The 16,511-nt window shown below is 32.5% G+C and overlaps 1 non-coding gene across 1 annotated transcript; it reads left to right on the plus strand.

Annotated features, from left to right (window-relative positions):
- Window positions 1–13,024: 13,024 nt before the first annotated feature.
- Window positions 13,025–13,131, plus strand: LOC141676301 (small nucleolar RNA R71). The gene has a single exon (XR_012556899.1). It is a non-coding gene; the product is annotated as a small nucleolar RNA R71 (small nucleolar RNA).
- The last annotated feature ends 3,380 nt before the right edge of the window (window positions 13,132–16,511 follow it).

A 16,511-nucleotide genomic window follows, 5' to 3' on the forward strand; every position in this document is an offset into this window, starting at 1 on the left:
AAGTTTCTGAATTAAGTTTGTTTATAATTATTACTCAACTTTTTTCATACACTCCATAATATTTTTATTATTTATACATAAAATTAAAAAAAGGGAATAAAATATTCCAAATGAGAAAGGAAAAATATAAGTAGTTAGGTACCCACTAAAGTAATATATCATGCCTAGAACATCCTTCAAACAAAAAGTTACCTTTTTATGCGTGTCACGGTTAAACTTGGAAAACTAAAGAAATGAGGGCTCACAATTCCGTATTAATTATTTTATTCATCTTGAAATGTAAATTTTATTTGAATTTTTTTTATTAGAAATTATCATTTTTATTAGTCTTAACAAAAATTAAATGGATATTAATTTCGAGTAGATGGAATATCAAGTAAGGCAAATCTAGTTTTCTCATCCAATGGGAGGTTTTTAATATATTATGTAGATTTTAGAAATGTTAATCTTTGATTACTAAAATCTTATACATGTATTTAGAAGCTTTATTAAATTAATCTAAACTTTTTTTAAATCTTAATTATTAGAGCATATGTAAAAAAATATCATTAACTAAAAGTCCATGTGGCCTGTCATAATAATAATTATCGAGATTATATAAAAATATTATGGTACAAAATCATTAACTAAAATTTTAGTTAATTCTAAGATGTTAGACACATTTGTTGAACATTAAGAGACTCATCAATGAGCCAAATCATTAACTTTATAATAAAATCAAATAATAATAATATACTATTTTTAAAATATAGTCAAACATTATAGCCAACTCAACTGAAATATAATCTCTTACACTTTTAGTAAATTTTAGATAATTTAGATTTTATATTATTTAGCCAACGATTTAGCTCACAATCATTCAATATGCTTTTAGAAATTTTAATGGTTAGATATATGGAAAGTAAGAGGAATTGAGAACAAAATATTAAGCTTGTAAGAGCTGGTGGAATGCACCTCAAAATATGCGGATTAAAATTTACTTTTTAGAATGATATTAATATGAAGGAATTCAGAGAAATAAAATACCTCATAAACACAAAGAATTAAAATATGATATTAAAGTTGAAGTCTACGTAAGAGTTGCAGAAAGAAATTCAAAAACATGTACATGCCTCAATGACCGTAACTTAACAACGATTTCTAATCACCTACAATGGCATAAGGTTTTAAACTAGATCTAAAACGTGCGTAATCAATAATTTTTATGAAATAGGCAAAATAGATCTAAAAAGATGAGAATGATCTTACTGAAATAAGAGTTTATTGGTTCTTGAATGGAGATGGATGGACAAAAACAACACCACCACAGATCGGAGGTTAGACCCCTCTTTCCAACACCAATGATAACTCCAAAATTTTATCCCTTTTTGGGAGTCTTTTTTAGGCTTCTAATTAAGATTTTAAGATTTTAAGGGTTGGTAATGGATTGTGATCATTGGAAGGTTCTAGATTCGGGTCATCTGGACGTCTATGATGGGGACACGTGTCAATGAGCCTTTTATCAATGGAGTGTGCCGAAAAGAGGTTGGCGTGTGCCTGGAGTGTGATGGCGTGTCTGGACCTAGGGAATGGAGCATGTGAGCCGTGATTGAGGAATATACCTCATACTCACAAATGAGTGATTAAAGGGATTATCCTGATGTGACAAGGCATTATGGGGTTCATTGGATTCGTGAACTATGTTAGGTTCCGGGGTCCACCTTCCACCTAGAGTCGTGGAGTCCTTAATAGATATAGACTCATTTTTCGTGGGCTTCTAGAGCCATATTTGGGCCGAATTATATTATGTCCTACCTCTATTCATTCTGGGTTTAAATAAAATATACTATTGATCCCCGTTAAATTAAAAATTATATCTATACTATACTATTATAAGCGAAACATGGTTTCGTTTGGTCGGTTGGTTACCATCTTCCTAAAAAATATGTTAACACCTTCCAAAAAAAAAGTTTAAACAAATATTATTTAATCAAAATAAATAAATCATGTATCTCATATAACTACAAACTCTATGAATTATAATCCAGCTTGATATCTAAGAGCACTCAACTTTTTTCTTGGTAGAAAATCAAACACTTCCAAAATTAATTTTATTAATTCAAATTATAATATAATAAAATATTTATTAAATCAAGAAAAAAATAAAAAACAATAGCAAATCATCTGTATACACTTATATTTAAGACTCCCACTTTCATATAGGCCCTACAACCGCCATATAGATTGTAGAAAACCTTCCTAAAAAATATGTTAACACCTTTCAAAAAAGTTTAAACAAATATTATTTAATTAAAATAAATAAATCATGTATCTCATATAACTACAAACTCTATGAATTATAATCCAGCTTGATATCTAAGAGCACTCAACTTCTTTCTTGGTAGGAAATCAAACACTTCCAAAATTAATTTTATTAATTCAAATTATAATATAATAAAATATTTATTAAATCAAGGAAAAAAAAAGCAATAGCAAATCATCATATTTAAGACTCCCACTTTCATATAGGCCGTAGACCCTCCATATAGATTGCAGAAAAAAAAAGACTTTTTAAAATTTTAACTATTGAAATTTTGAATCCTTCAATAATATATAATACCTAAAAAATAATACGTAAATATTTTAATTTTATTAATTTCAATAATATATAAACATTATTTTTATAATTTAGTTTTGCAAAATAACAAAATAATAAAATTACAAATATTATAATCAGTCCGTGCATCGCATGGGTTATAGGCTAGTATAATGTAAGGGAATTATTATCCATAATTTTGATCATGTGCTGCCAAAAGAATCTCAACGTTGATATGATATTTTTAAAAATAGACAAGGAATTATTATCCAGAATTTTGATCATGTGATGCCAAAAGAATCTCAACCGTTGATATGATATTTTTAAATATAGAGAAGGAATTATTATCCTCAATTTTGATCATGTGCTGGCAAAAGAATCTCAACCGTTGAAATGATATTTTTAAAAATATACAAGGAATTCTTATCCATAACTTTGATCATGTGATTCCAAAATAATCTCAACCGCTGATATGATACTTTTAAAAATAGACAAGGAATTATTATCCAAAATTTTGATCATGTGCTGCGAAAAGAATCTCAACCGTTGATTTTTCAGGTAAGTGAATCATCAAGTGATGCCTGAGCGTTGTATAGGTGATTTGTTGTGCTTATATGGACTATTCAGCTTCAATTTTTTCTGCTGAACTATCATGAATACGTTTATGATTTTATTTCTGCTTCCTGCCTCTTAAGTTGATAATACTTTTTTGATGCTAAAAGTTAGAACCTTCTATTTATTACATATCAATGAAGTTAATTGCTTCCATTGTTTGGACTTACAGTCAGACACCGCAAGTGCGATGATTTCAGAAATCGAGTTAGAGCTGGCTAGTGGGACATTAGGAGGATTAGTGACAGCTGTGGAAGTTTTTTTAAATGGCCAGTTTCTCACACTTGCACTGGCCAAGGTTCGGGTTTGTAGCCCCCATAGATATCAGAATAAGCAGTCGGGATGTGTACTTGTGTAAATTGATGTTCTGATATATATCAAGCTTAGATTATTCTCCTCTTCTCTGTCAAGTAGCCAAATATTATCGACCTTGGTTTATTTGGCACCTTCACTACATTTTCTAAGTTGTATGAATTCTTAGTTCTGTAGTGTGTGTGTTGTTTTGACATTTTTCCCCATAGGCCATAACTCTAGTGATCATTCCTGTGAGATATTCCGATGAGACGCTACTTCATTTTTGTTTGTTTGTTAATTGAAATAATATACAAAAATGCAGGTCTAAAGATATTAAAGAAGTTAGTTTTGGTGATAGTCTGATGATAACAGAAAAACCAATTGGCACGACTTTGCAAAAAGCTAACGAAGGTGCTTTAAGAAAATACTATACTAACAGTATAAAGCGGATCCCATGAACAAAGTGTTCGTTGACAAAGTAAATGTCTGATTTATCATGCTTGTTGGTTTAAGATTCATCCACCAAGTTCTATTTGAACTGCCATTAATGGTTCCCCGTGGTTGGGATACTTCTGTTTCCAATGTAAAAATTCCTCGAGAAACCTCCAGATCAGCGCATTCTTACTCTTACTTATGATTGCAAAAAGAAGACCATGTTTATTTTCTACTTTAGAGAGATTTGTGTCCCGGACCTATCCATAATGTAACAATTAACTTGCTGCATAACTTGTGAAGTGCACATTTTAATATTCATGTGGCATTGATAAGATTATATGTTTCCCGCAGCTTTCAACAATGTTGAAGAACCATAAAGGCTTATTTTAGATAACGCACTAGCAAATTCTTTTGTTGCCTCAACATTATTAGCGAGAAGCATCAGTTGAAAAGTCTTTTTGCCTGGGAACTCTGAACTCAAAAAAAGAACTTAATATTTAACTATTTCTAAAGTCACAAAAGATATTTCATCATTGTAAAAATTCTAAATTCATGAAGCACTTCATTTTACATTGTTACAACTCGAGATTGTAATTAATCTATTCGCATTCTCATTTATCGAATTATAATTTAGTGATCCAAATAACTTCATAGTGAATCGGATAGAAGAATGAGTTGTAGGAACTTAAATATAAAAGAGTTGGAGATTAAAGAGAAGAAACTTATTCTCAATAATCCACACAACTAACTCACACAAAAGAGATATAAACTCACACTTGTATTTTCACTCAAAAGATTATATAAAAACTTGATGATTACAAAGCTTATAAGAGTATCCTATTTATAGACCTCCATAGAACACTAGAATATGCAACTCCCTAGGCACATGAAAAGGTAAAGGTCATAAGCTCAAAAGACCATGAACTCAAAATTCTTGAACCTCAAAGGTCTATTCTAGGTGCTTCCATGAATATTCAATATAATTAAAATAATAATCAAAGTTTAGTTTATAATTATTTTAACATGAGTAGGATTGAGGGAATAAAAAAAGAAGAAGAGAGTACAATTGTGAAGCACTACTACGTATGTACAGAATTATACAGAACTAGTAAATTGTGCCCGCTACGCTTTGACATCGTAAAAATGAATAAAAAATTAAATGTATGAATAAAATTTTAATGTCTGAATAAAAATTAATTTTATAAGTCTTATGAATTTATATGAATAACTGATATTATTAATGAAAATTTAAAGTTTTGGTTTACGTATTTACGTGAACCTTAAAAATCAAATTTGCAGTGAACTATAATATATGGATTGCATTGACGCTTTTAAAAGTATTTTTTCATAAATAAACCTATAAGTACCTAATGACGTAGTTAATTTAGTAGTTAAGTATAATTTTTTTTTGCAGAAAAGGGAACTATATTTCAAACAAGTGGATGATAGAATATTTCATGTACTACCTTTAGGTACACAATAATAATAGCAAGTCATATTACTTGAAATTTTTATTTATTCAAACGACCTTGATATAACTTTTATCAACTACTTGACTTTTGGTCCATGGTGCTGGACTTAAAGACATATTTACTATCTTCCAATATTTTTAAGCTATTTTAATTTCCCCTAAATTATTATTAGTTGTCTCATCTGCATTCAAAATAGAAGTGCGGTTTATCTTGGTTCACGTGATTTTCAAACTATTACGTGAGCCCGTGGGGTTTACCTAGATGCAACCCGAAGGATAGCGGCTGCGGGTTCCCTACGATAAAAAAATAGAAGTGGATATTCATCTTATGCTATTTTATAAGAAAGAAACTGCCCTGCTAATTGAGATCTTATCCGATTGATGCCCTTTTTGAAGATAGATAAGGGCATCAGATTGATGCTAGCTCCTAAATCACATAAACACTTGTCGAACGACAAGTTTCCGATGGTGCAAGGAATAGTGAAGCTTCCAGGATCTTTAAGCTTCGGAGGCAACTTCTGTTGCAGCACAACACTGCATTCCTCCGTTAGTGCAATGGTCTCTAAGTCATCGAGCTTCACTTTACGAGAGAGAATACCTTTCATAAACCTCGCATAGCTAGGCATCTGTTCAAGAGCTTCAGTGAAAGGTATGTTAATATGAAGTTTCTTGAACACCTCCAAAAACTTCTCTCAAACTGCTTATCCAGCTTTTTCTTCTACAGCCTCTTAGGAAAAGGAGGTGGAGGATAGATCTGTATCTCCCATATATTACCCTCAGGAGAAGTGTGTTCCAAAATAGTCTTCCTTGGTTCTACTTCTGCTTCCTTCTGTACTTCTTCTTCAGCCACAACTGCGTTTTCTGAAACTTGAGATTTTTCAGGCTTTTCGTCTTGCTGAATTTTGGGGCTTGCGACCTTTCCAGACCTTAAGGTGATGGCATTCACCTGTTCTTCAACTTCCCTCTTGCCTGGATTTATTTCTGTATCATTAGGAAGCGTTCTTGGTGGTCGATTCAATAAGGTATTAGCAATTTACCCTATTTGGTTCTCTAGAGTCTTGATAGAAACAGCCTGGCTTTGGCATATAAGAGCCTGATTTTTGCACCTAAGCCGCAACTCCTCCAATTCTTGGTACTCTAAATCCAATTACGACATTAAATCCATTTTTCGATATAATTTGTATACATCTAATAATTTTCTTCAAATCCACTATTTTATCAATATAAAATATTGAATTTCTCGAGTATATTTATATTATAATTATTATTTGATGATTTGTTTGGTTGAAATCATCGATTAAAGGTCATGGTGCCAAATAATCGACTCATTAACTTCATTCTCTCCTCGTAATCTCATCCATTTATTTTGATATATTTGTAAAGTATAGTGTAACATAATATGGAATAGAGATAACTATACCTCTAAACAAGATAAAAGACACCTAATGATATTAATATGAAGGAATTCAGAGAAATAAAATACCTCATAAACACAAAGAATTAAAATATGATATTAAAGTTGAAGTCTACGTAAGAGTTGCGGAAAGAAATTCAAAAACATGTACATGCCTCAATGACCGTAACTTAACAATGATTTCTAATCACCTACAATGGGATAAGGTTTTAAACTATATCTAAAACGTGCGTAATCAATAATTTTTATGAAATAGGCAAAATAGATCTAAAAAGATGAGAATGATCTTACTGAAATAAGAGTTTATGGGTTCTTGAATGGAGATGGATGGACAAAAACAACACCACCACAGATCGGAGGTTAGACCCCTCTTTCCAACACCAATGATAACTCCAAAATTTTATCCCTTTTTGGGAGTCTTTTTTAGGCTTTTAATTAAGATTTTAAGGGTTGGTAATGGATTGTGATCATTGGAAGATTCTAGATTCGGGTCATCTGGACGTCTATGATGGGGACACGTGTCAATGAGCCTTTTATCAATGGAGTGTGCCGAAAAGAGGTTGGCGTGTGCCTGGAGTGTGATGGCATGTCTGGACCTAGGGAATGGAGCATGTGAGCCGTGATTGAGGAATATACCTCGTACTCACAAATGAGTGATTAAAGGGATTATCCTGATGTGACAAGGCATTATGGGGTTCATTTGGTTCGCGAACTATGTTAGGTTCCGGGGTCCACCTTCCACCTAGAGTCGTGGAGTCCTTAATAGATATAGACTCATTTTTCGTGGGCTTCTAGAGCCATATTTGGGCCGAATTATATTATGTCCTACCTCTATTCATCTGGGTTGAAATAAAATATACTATTGATCCCAGTTAAATTAAAAATTATATCTATACTATACTATTATAAGCGAAACATGGTTTCGTTTGGTCGGTTGGTTACCACCTTCCTAAAAAATATGTTAACACCTTTCAAAAAAAAGTTTAAACAAATATTATTTAATCAAAATAAATAAATCATGTATCTCATATAACTACAAACTCTATGAATTATAATCCAGCTTGATATCTAAGAGCACTCAACTTTTTTCTTGGTAGAAAATCAAACACTTCCAAAATTAATTTTATTAATTCAAATTATAATATAATAAAATATTTATTAAATCAAGGAAAAAATAAAAAACAATAGCAAATCATCTGTATACACTTATATTTAAGACTCCCACTTTCATATAGGCCCTACAACCGCCATATAGATTGTAGAAAACCTTCCTAAAAAATATGTTAACACCTTTAAAAAAAAGTTTAAATAAATATTATTTAATTAAAATAAATAAATCATGTATCTCATATAACTACAAACTCTATGAATTATAATCCAGCTTGATATCTAAGAGCACTCAACTTCTTTCTTGGTAGGAAATCAAACACTTCCAAAATTAATTTTATTAATTCAAATTATAATATAATAAAATATTTATTAAATCAAGGAAAAAAAAAGCAATAGCAAATCATCTGTATACACTTATATTTAAGACTCCCACTTTCATATAGGCCCTAGACCCTCCATATAGATTGCAGAAAAAGAAAAGACTTTTTAAAATTTTAACTATTGAAATTTTGAATCCTTCAATAATATATAATACCTCAAAAATAATACGTAAATATTATAATTTTATTAATTTCAATAATATATAACCATTATTTTTATAATTTAGTTTTACAAAATAACAAAATAATAAAATTACAAATATTATAATCAGTCCGTGCATCGCATGGGTTATAGGCTAGTATAGTGTAAGAGAATTATTATCCATAATTTTGATCATGTGCTGCCAAAAGAATCTCAACGTTGATATGATATTTTTAAAAATAGACAAGAAATTATTATCCAGAATTTTGATCATGTGATGCCAAAAGAATCTCAACCGTTGATATGATATTTTTAAATATAGAGAAGGAATTATTATCCTGAATTTTGATCATGTGCTGGCAAAAGAATCTCAACCGTTGAAATGATATTTTTAAAAATATACAAGGAATTCTTATCCATAACTTTGATCATGTGATTCCAAAATAATCTCAACCGCTGATATGATACTTTTAAAAATAGACAAGGAATTATTATCCAAAATTTTGATCATGTGCTGCGAAAAGAATCTCAACCGTTGATTTTTCAGGTAAGTGAATCATCAAGTGATGCCTGAGCGTTGTATAGGTGATTTGTTGTGCTTATATGGACTATTCAGCTTCAATTTTTTCTACTGAACTATCATGAATACGTTTATGATTTTATTTCTGCTTCCTGCCTCTTAAGTTGATAATACTTTTTTGATGCTAAAAGTTAGAACCTTCTATTTATTACATATCAATGAAGTTTATTGCTTCCATTGTTTGGACTTACAGTCAGACACCGCAAGTGTGATGATTTCAGAAATCGAGTTAGAGCTGGCTAGTGGGACATTAGGAGGATTAGTGACAGCTGTGGAAGGTTTAATAAAAATTAGTGAAAGTGAGTAGTAAGAAGTCCTCCTACCTGATCTTCTAGTTTCTTGGTTGAATATCTATTAATTGTCCGTAAGCAGTTTTTTTAAATGGCCAGTTTCTCACACTTGCACTGGCCAAGGTTCGGGTTTGTAGCCCCCATAGATATCAGAATAAGCAGTCGGGATGTGTACTTGTGTAAATTGATGTTCTGATATATATCAAGCTTAGATTATTCTCCTCTTCTCTGTCAAGTAGCCAAATATTATCGACCTTGGTTTATTTGGCACCTTCACTACATTTTCTAAGTTGTATGAATTCTTAGTTCTGTAGTGTGTGTGTTGTTTTGACATTTTTCCCCATAGGCCATAACTCTAGTGATCATTCCTGTGAGATATTCCGATGAGACGCTACTTCATTTTTGTTTGTTTGTTAATTGAAATAATATACAAAAATGCAGGTCTAAAGATATTAAAGAAGTTAGTTTTGGTGATAGTCTGATGATAACAGAAAAACCAATTGGCACGACTTTGCAAAAAGCTAACGAAGGTGCTTTAAGAAAATACTATACTAACAGTATAAAGCGGATCCCATGAACAAAGTGTTCGTTGACAAAGTAAATGTCTGATTTATCATGCTTGTTGGTTTAAGATTCATCCACCAAGTTCTATTTGAACTGCCATTAATGGTTCCCCGTGGTTGGGATACTTCTGTTTCCAATGTAAAAATTCCTCGAGAAACCTCCAGATCAGCGCATTCTTACTCTTACTTATGATTGCAAAAAGAAGACCATGTTTATTTTCTACTTTAGAGAGATTTGTGTCCCGGACCTATCCATAATGTAACAATTAACTTGCTGCATAACTTGTGAAGTGCACATTTTAATATTCATGTGGCATTGATAAGATTATATGTTTCCCGCAGCTCTCAACAATGTTGAAGAACCATAAAGGCTTATTTTAGATAACGCACTAGCAAATTCTTTTGTTGCCTCAACAATATTAGCGAGAAGCATCAGTTGAAAAGTCTTTTTGCCTGGGAACTCTGAACTCAAAAAAAGAACTTAATATTTAACTATTTCTAAAGTCACAAAAGATATTTCATCATTGTGAAAATTCTAAATTCATGAAGCACTTCATTTTACATTGTTACAACTCGAGATTGTAATTAATCTATTCGCATTCTCATTTATCGAATTATAATTTAGTGGAAGAATGAGTTGTAGGAACTTAAATATAAAAGAGAACTTAAATATAAAAGAGTTGGAGATTAAAGAGAAGAAACTTATTCTCAATAATCCACACAACTAACTCACACAAAAGAGATATAAACTCACACTTGTATTTTCACTCAAAAGATTATATAAAAACTTGATGATTACAAAGCTTATAAGAGTATCCTATTTATAGACCTCCATAGAACACTAGAATATGCAACTCCCTAGGCACATGAAAAGGTAAAGGTCATAAGCTCAAAAGACCATGAACTCAAAATTCTTGAACCTCAAAGGTCTATTCTAGGTGCTTCCATGAATATTCAATATAATTAAAATAATAATCAAAGTTTAGTTTATAATTATTTTTAACATGAGTAGGATTGAGGGAATAAAAAAAGAAGAAGAGAGTACAATTGTGAAGCACTACTACGTATGTACAGAATTATACAGAACTAGTAAATTGTGCCCGCTACGCTTTGACATCGTAAAAATGAATAAAAAATTAAATGTATGAATAAAATTTTAATGTCTGAATAAAAATTAATTTTATAAGTCTTATGAATTTATATGAATAACTGATATTATTAATGAAAATTTAAAGTTTTGGTTTACGTATTTACGTGAACCTTAAAAATCAAATTTGCAGTGAACTATAATATATGGATTGCATTGACGCTTTTAAAAGTATTTTTTCATAAATAAACCTATAAGTACCTAATGACGTAGTTAATTTAGTAGTTAAGTATAATTTTTTTTTGCAGAAAAGGGAACTATATTTCAAACAAGTGGATGATAGAATATTTCATGTACTACCTTTAGGTACACAATAATAATAGCAAGTCATATTACTTGAAATTTTTATTTATTCAAACGACCTTGATATAACTTTTATCAACTACTTGACTTTTGGTCCATGGTGCTGGACTTAAAGACATATTTACTATCTTCCAATATTTTTAAGCTATTTTAATTTCCCCTAAATTATTATTAGTTGTCTCATCTGCATTCAAAATAGAAGTGCGGTTTATCTTGGTTCACGTGATTTTCAAACTATTACGTGAGCCCGTGGGGTTTACCTAGATGCAACCCGAAGGATAGCGGCTGCGGGTTCCCTACGATAAAAAAATAGAAGTGGATATTCATCTTATGCTATTTTATAAGAAAGAAACTGCCCTGCTAATTGAGATCTTATCCGATTGATGCCCTTCTTGAAGATAGATAAGGGCATCAGATTGATGCTAGCTCCTAAATCACATAAACACTTGTCGAACGACAAGTTTCCGATGGTGCAAGGAATAGTGAAGCTTCCAGGATCTTTAAGCTTCGGAGGCAACTTCTGTTGCAGCACAACACTGCATTCCTCCGTTAGTGCAATGGTCTCTAAGTCATCGAGCTTCACTTTACGAGAGAGAATACCTTTCATAAACCTCGCATAGCTAGGCATCTGTTCAAGAGCTTCAGTGAAAGGTATGTTAATATGAAGTTTCTTGAACACCTCCAAAAACTTCTCTCAAACTGCTTATCCAGCTTTTTCTTCTACAGCCTCTTAGGAAAAGGAGGTGGAGGATAGATCTGTATCTCCCATATATTACCCTCAGGAGAAGTGTGTTCCAAAGTAGTCTTCCTTGGTTCTACTTCTGCTTCCTTCTGTACTTCTTCTTCAGCCACAACTGCGTTTTCTGAAACTTGAGATTTTTCAGGCTTTTCGTCTTGCTGAATTTTGGGGCTTGCGACCTTTCCAGACCTTAAGGTGATGGCATTCACCTGTTCTTCAACTTCCCTCTTGCCTGGATTTATTTCTGTATCATTAGGAAGCGTTCCTGGTGGTCGATTCAATAAGGTATTAGCAATTTGCCCTATTTGGTTCTCTAGAGTCTTGATAGAAACAGCCTGGCTTTGGCATATAAGAGCCTGATTTTTGCACCTAAGCCGCAACTCCTCCAATTCATATTTTTCATTCGAAGATAAATATGCATCAAGAGTTTGTTGTTTTGGTGTAATTTGTTGCTGAAAACCAGGAGGGTTGAATAGCTTATTTCCAAACTGCTGGAACGGCTGTTGCATCGCATTTTGATTGCTGCTCCAGCTGAAGTTAGAATGATCCCAGTTGTAGGGATGATAAGTGTCTGGAACTGGTTGCTGTGATCTCTGAAAGTTGCTCACAAACTGAGCTGAGTCACTAGATATAGTGCATTGCTCCGTCACATGCGAACCTGCACATAGCTCACAAACACCGGTTATCTGATTAACACCCAAGTTAGCCAGATAATCGATCTTCATAGACAACTCCTTTAGTTGAGCAGTGATAGCCATAGATGTATCCACTTCAAGAACTCCTGCTACCTTGCCCTATGGACATCTCTGGGTTGGATACTGATATTCATTATAAGCCATCAGTTCAATTAGATCATAAGCTTCCTCATAGAACTTTGCCCATAATGCTCCGCCTGATGCTGCATCGAGCATGGGTCTGGTCTGTGCTCCCAAACCGTCATAGAAGCAATTGATGATCATCCAATCAGGCATTCCATAATGAGGACACTTCCTAAGCATCTCCTTGAAGCGCTCCCAAGCTTCAAATAAAGATTCTCTCGTTTGCTGCGCAAATTGAGTAAGAGCATTCTTCATTGCAGCTGTCTTCGTCATAGGGAAGAATTTAATAAGAAATTTCTGAGCAAAATCCTCCCAAGTAGTAATTGAACCAGCTGGTAGAGAGTGTAACCAGCTCTTAGCCTTGTCCCTCAGAGAGAATGGGAATAGTCTCAGCTTCACAGCATCTTCAGAAACACCGTTGAACTTGAAGGTGTCGCAGATCTCAATGAAATCCCTAATGTGCATATTGGGATCTTCAGTTGGAGAACCCCCAAACTGGATTGAATTCTACACCCATTGAATTATGCCAGGCTTGATCTTAAAGGTATTAGATGTGATAGCTGGCCGGAAAATGCTAGATTGAATGTCATTGATCTTGGGTTGAGAAAAATCCATCAAGGCTTTTGTTCATGCTGCTGGATCTCCCATTGTAATGAGTACCTGAAACATAAACACATAAATCGTGAAAGTAAAAGAATCCGAGTCAATGAACTTTAACGACCACTGATGACAAGCACATAAACTAAAAATTAACACTGAGTCCCCGGCAACGGCGCCAAAAACTTGTTAGGGTGAAAACACGCGCTAATATTCACGCAAGTATACGCGTTCGCAAGTAGTTTAAGATATAAATCAGATTCGTTCCCACAGAGACTTATGCACCTATGCAACAATGTATGGTTATCGCTCAATGCTAAGACAAATAACAAATTGGGTTTTGATTAAACTAAGAGATTATACTAAATAACATTAACTAAGAGAATTGAGGTTGAATTACTATATATGACAAACATGGGATTCTAACTTCATTACTACTTCATTCAATAGCCTTTTCGTTCTTAACCTTAGCATGTGATGGTGATGACACTAATCAGATAACACGAAACTGATAAACGCCAACTTTCGTTGTACGAATACCCTACTACCAAGCATCCACAAAAGAGATAGAAGTCGAATAGACACCAATTATGCTTAGTCCATATATGTCTATAAGAATTGAAAATATAACGGTTTAATGCGCAAGTTATCTATCGTGATTACATAGGGCAAGTAAGATGGTTAAAATTACCTACGAATCATGCATAACAAATACATGAACCTATACTAGCATGGCAAGTTCTAAACCTCTATATTCACTGTTGCTTCAATAGAGATTAACACACTATCTTATATGTTAGCTACGCACATAAGACGAATAAGCACAACCAATACTAGGATATCAATCAATCACCACACACCAAGATATCGAAACAAATTAATTATTGAAATCCATAAGTAAATCCTCTAGAATCCCATGATAACGATTAGCCCATAATTGAACTCAACGTCACCATGGGTTCCAATGAAATCATGGTATAAACAAGGTCTTAATAAACTGAATAATAATTAAAGTACGAATAAACGAGATCTAGGTACAACAAGAATGAAAACGAGCATCCAAAGTTATAACTAATTCAAAGAATCACAAGTTGAAAATAAGATCTTCTTTTTCGGAGTTGTTTTTGTTGGATTTAATCGCAGCGGAGGCATGGTAAAACACTTTTACACACAAAAAATCCAAATAAAAGCATATAAATCGTGGTAAAAATGTAGGGATCGATTACTAACCTTTAATATGCGATCCAAGAGCAACGATCGGAGATCCTTAGCAGCTGCTCCTCAAACGTGAAGCACTCCACCGGTATCCACCAAAAAAACGACATTGAGGAGGAGGAGGAGGTAGAGAGAATTAGGTTTTATAAAATTTTTGGGGTTCGAATAAAAATAGGGTTTATAATAGTATATTTATAGGCAAAATTTTCAACTGAAATTTTTCCATAAATATTATTATTATTATTCCATTTATTATTCTCATTAATAATTAAAACACCTTTTAATTATTAATCCTTTTTCTAAATACTTTAGAAATAATTCTCTCTCTTGATTTAATTTCCAAAAAATTAAATCCTTAATTAATAATATTAAGAACTTTTCTTAATTAATTTATAATCAATTAAATCTCATTTAATCAATTATTAAATTTGCCAATTAATTATTTATTTCACAAATAAATAATTATTTAGCCATTATTAATTATTTCCTCCACCATTAAATCATTCTCTTTTTATGGTGTGACCCTGTAGGTTCAATATTAAGCCGGTAGTAGAAATAAATAATAATAAAACTATTTTATCATTATTTATATAAATTCTCTAATTTATTAAATATGATTAATTAATGAATCACATTTATTCTACATCGTGAGGGATACTTCTCAGCATATCGTGACTATCCGGATAATACGAATTCACTGCTTAGAATACCAAGAACCTATTCAGTGAATAGTTACAGTAAAATAAACTCCTTCTACCCTACAATATTCCGATTAAATACAAGACATGGATCTCGTGTCAAGCCTATCTAATCCAATCACTTGCTTACCATTTACTATGCTTAGTTCTATGTAAATTAGAAACTCCTTTCTAATTTCATTTACTCTGGCCAGAGATTCCTGAACTAGCATAAGTGGATCAGCCTTGAACATTCGCTTCCTTCACTGGAAGGGGTAGATCCTTTATTGATCATACACTATCTTCGTGTATAAATTTCTATACCCAGTAGAGCCCTAATAATTGTCCCTGTAGACTAAGAACTAAACCAAAGCATAGTTCAGTGTACACAAGATGACTATGATGACCTCAAGTCTAAGGATACTTGTACAACTATCACTATGTGAACAACTGCTGACACGTGGGTGAACTCCATCAGTTGTTCAGCTGTGCGAGTCATGTTCAGTGAACTTATTCTATAATAAGCACCTACATACTAGCTATAATGTCACCACACAAATGTCTATGAGAACAGACATCCTTCATAATGAAGCAAGCATAGTATGTACCGATCTTTGCGGATTATTAATTACCAGTTAGTAATCCTATGACCAGGAACTATTTAAGTTTAGAGTTATCATCTTTTAGGTCTCACTATTATGATCTCATCATAATCCATAAAAAGCTTTACTCTAAACTATGGTATATCTTATTTAAACACTTAAATAGATAAAGCCCGTAATAAAAACAAAACAAGTCTTTTATTAATATCAATGAAATCAAAACAAATTACATAAAAGTTATTCCTAAATCCTAATACATGATTGGACTTAGGACATATTCCTTTCAATCTCCCACTTGTACTAAAGCCAATCACTCTGGTATCTAATACCCATCTTGTCTTTATGACGATCAAAGTGACTTTCAGAAAGTAGCTTTGTGAGTGGGTCTGCTATGTTGTTATGTGTGTCAACTCTATTTCAATACAATACAATAAATATTACCGCGCTCCCACTAACCCTTTTGTAGACACATGGTTCATCTACGTTTTTGATAAAACCAAACTCTTTGATTGTCATCAAAATGGATGTTCCATTTACGAGAAGCTTG

This window comes from Apium graveolens, chromosome 7 (assembly GCF_009905375.1).
Source record: "Apium graveolens cultivar Ventura chromosome 7, ASM990537v1, whole genome shotgun sequence".
In the NCBI taxonomy this organism is placed as follows: domain Eukaryota; kingdom Viridiplantae; phylum Streptophyta; class Magnoliopsida; order Apiales; family Apiaceae; genus Apium; species Apium graveolens.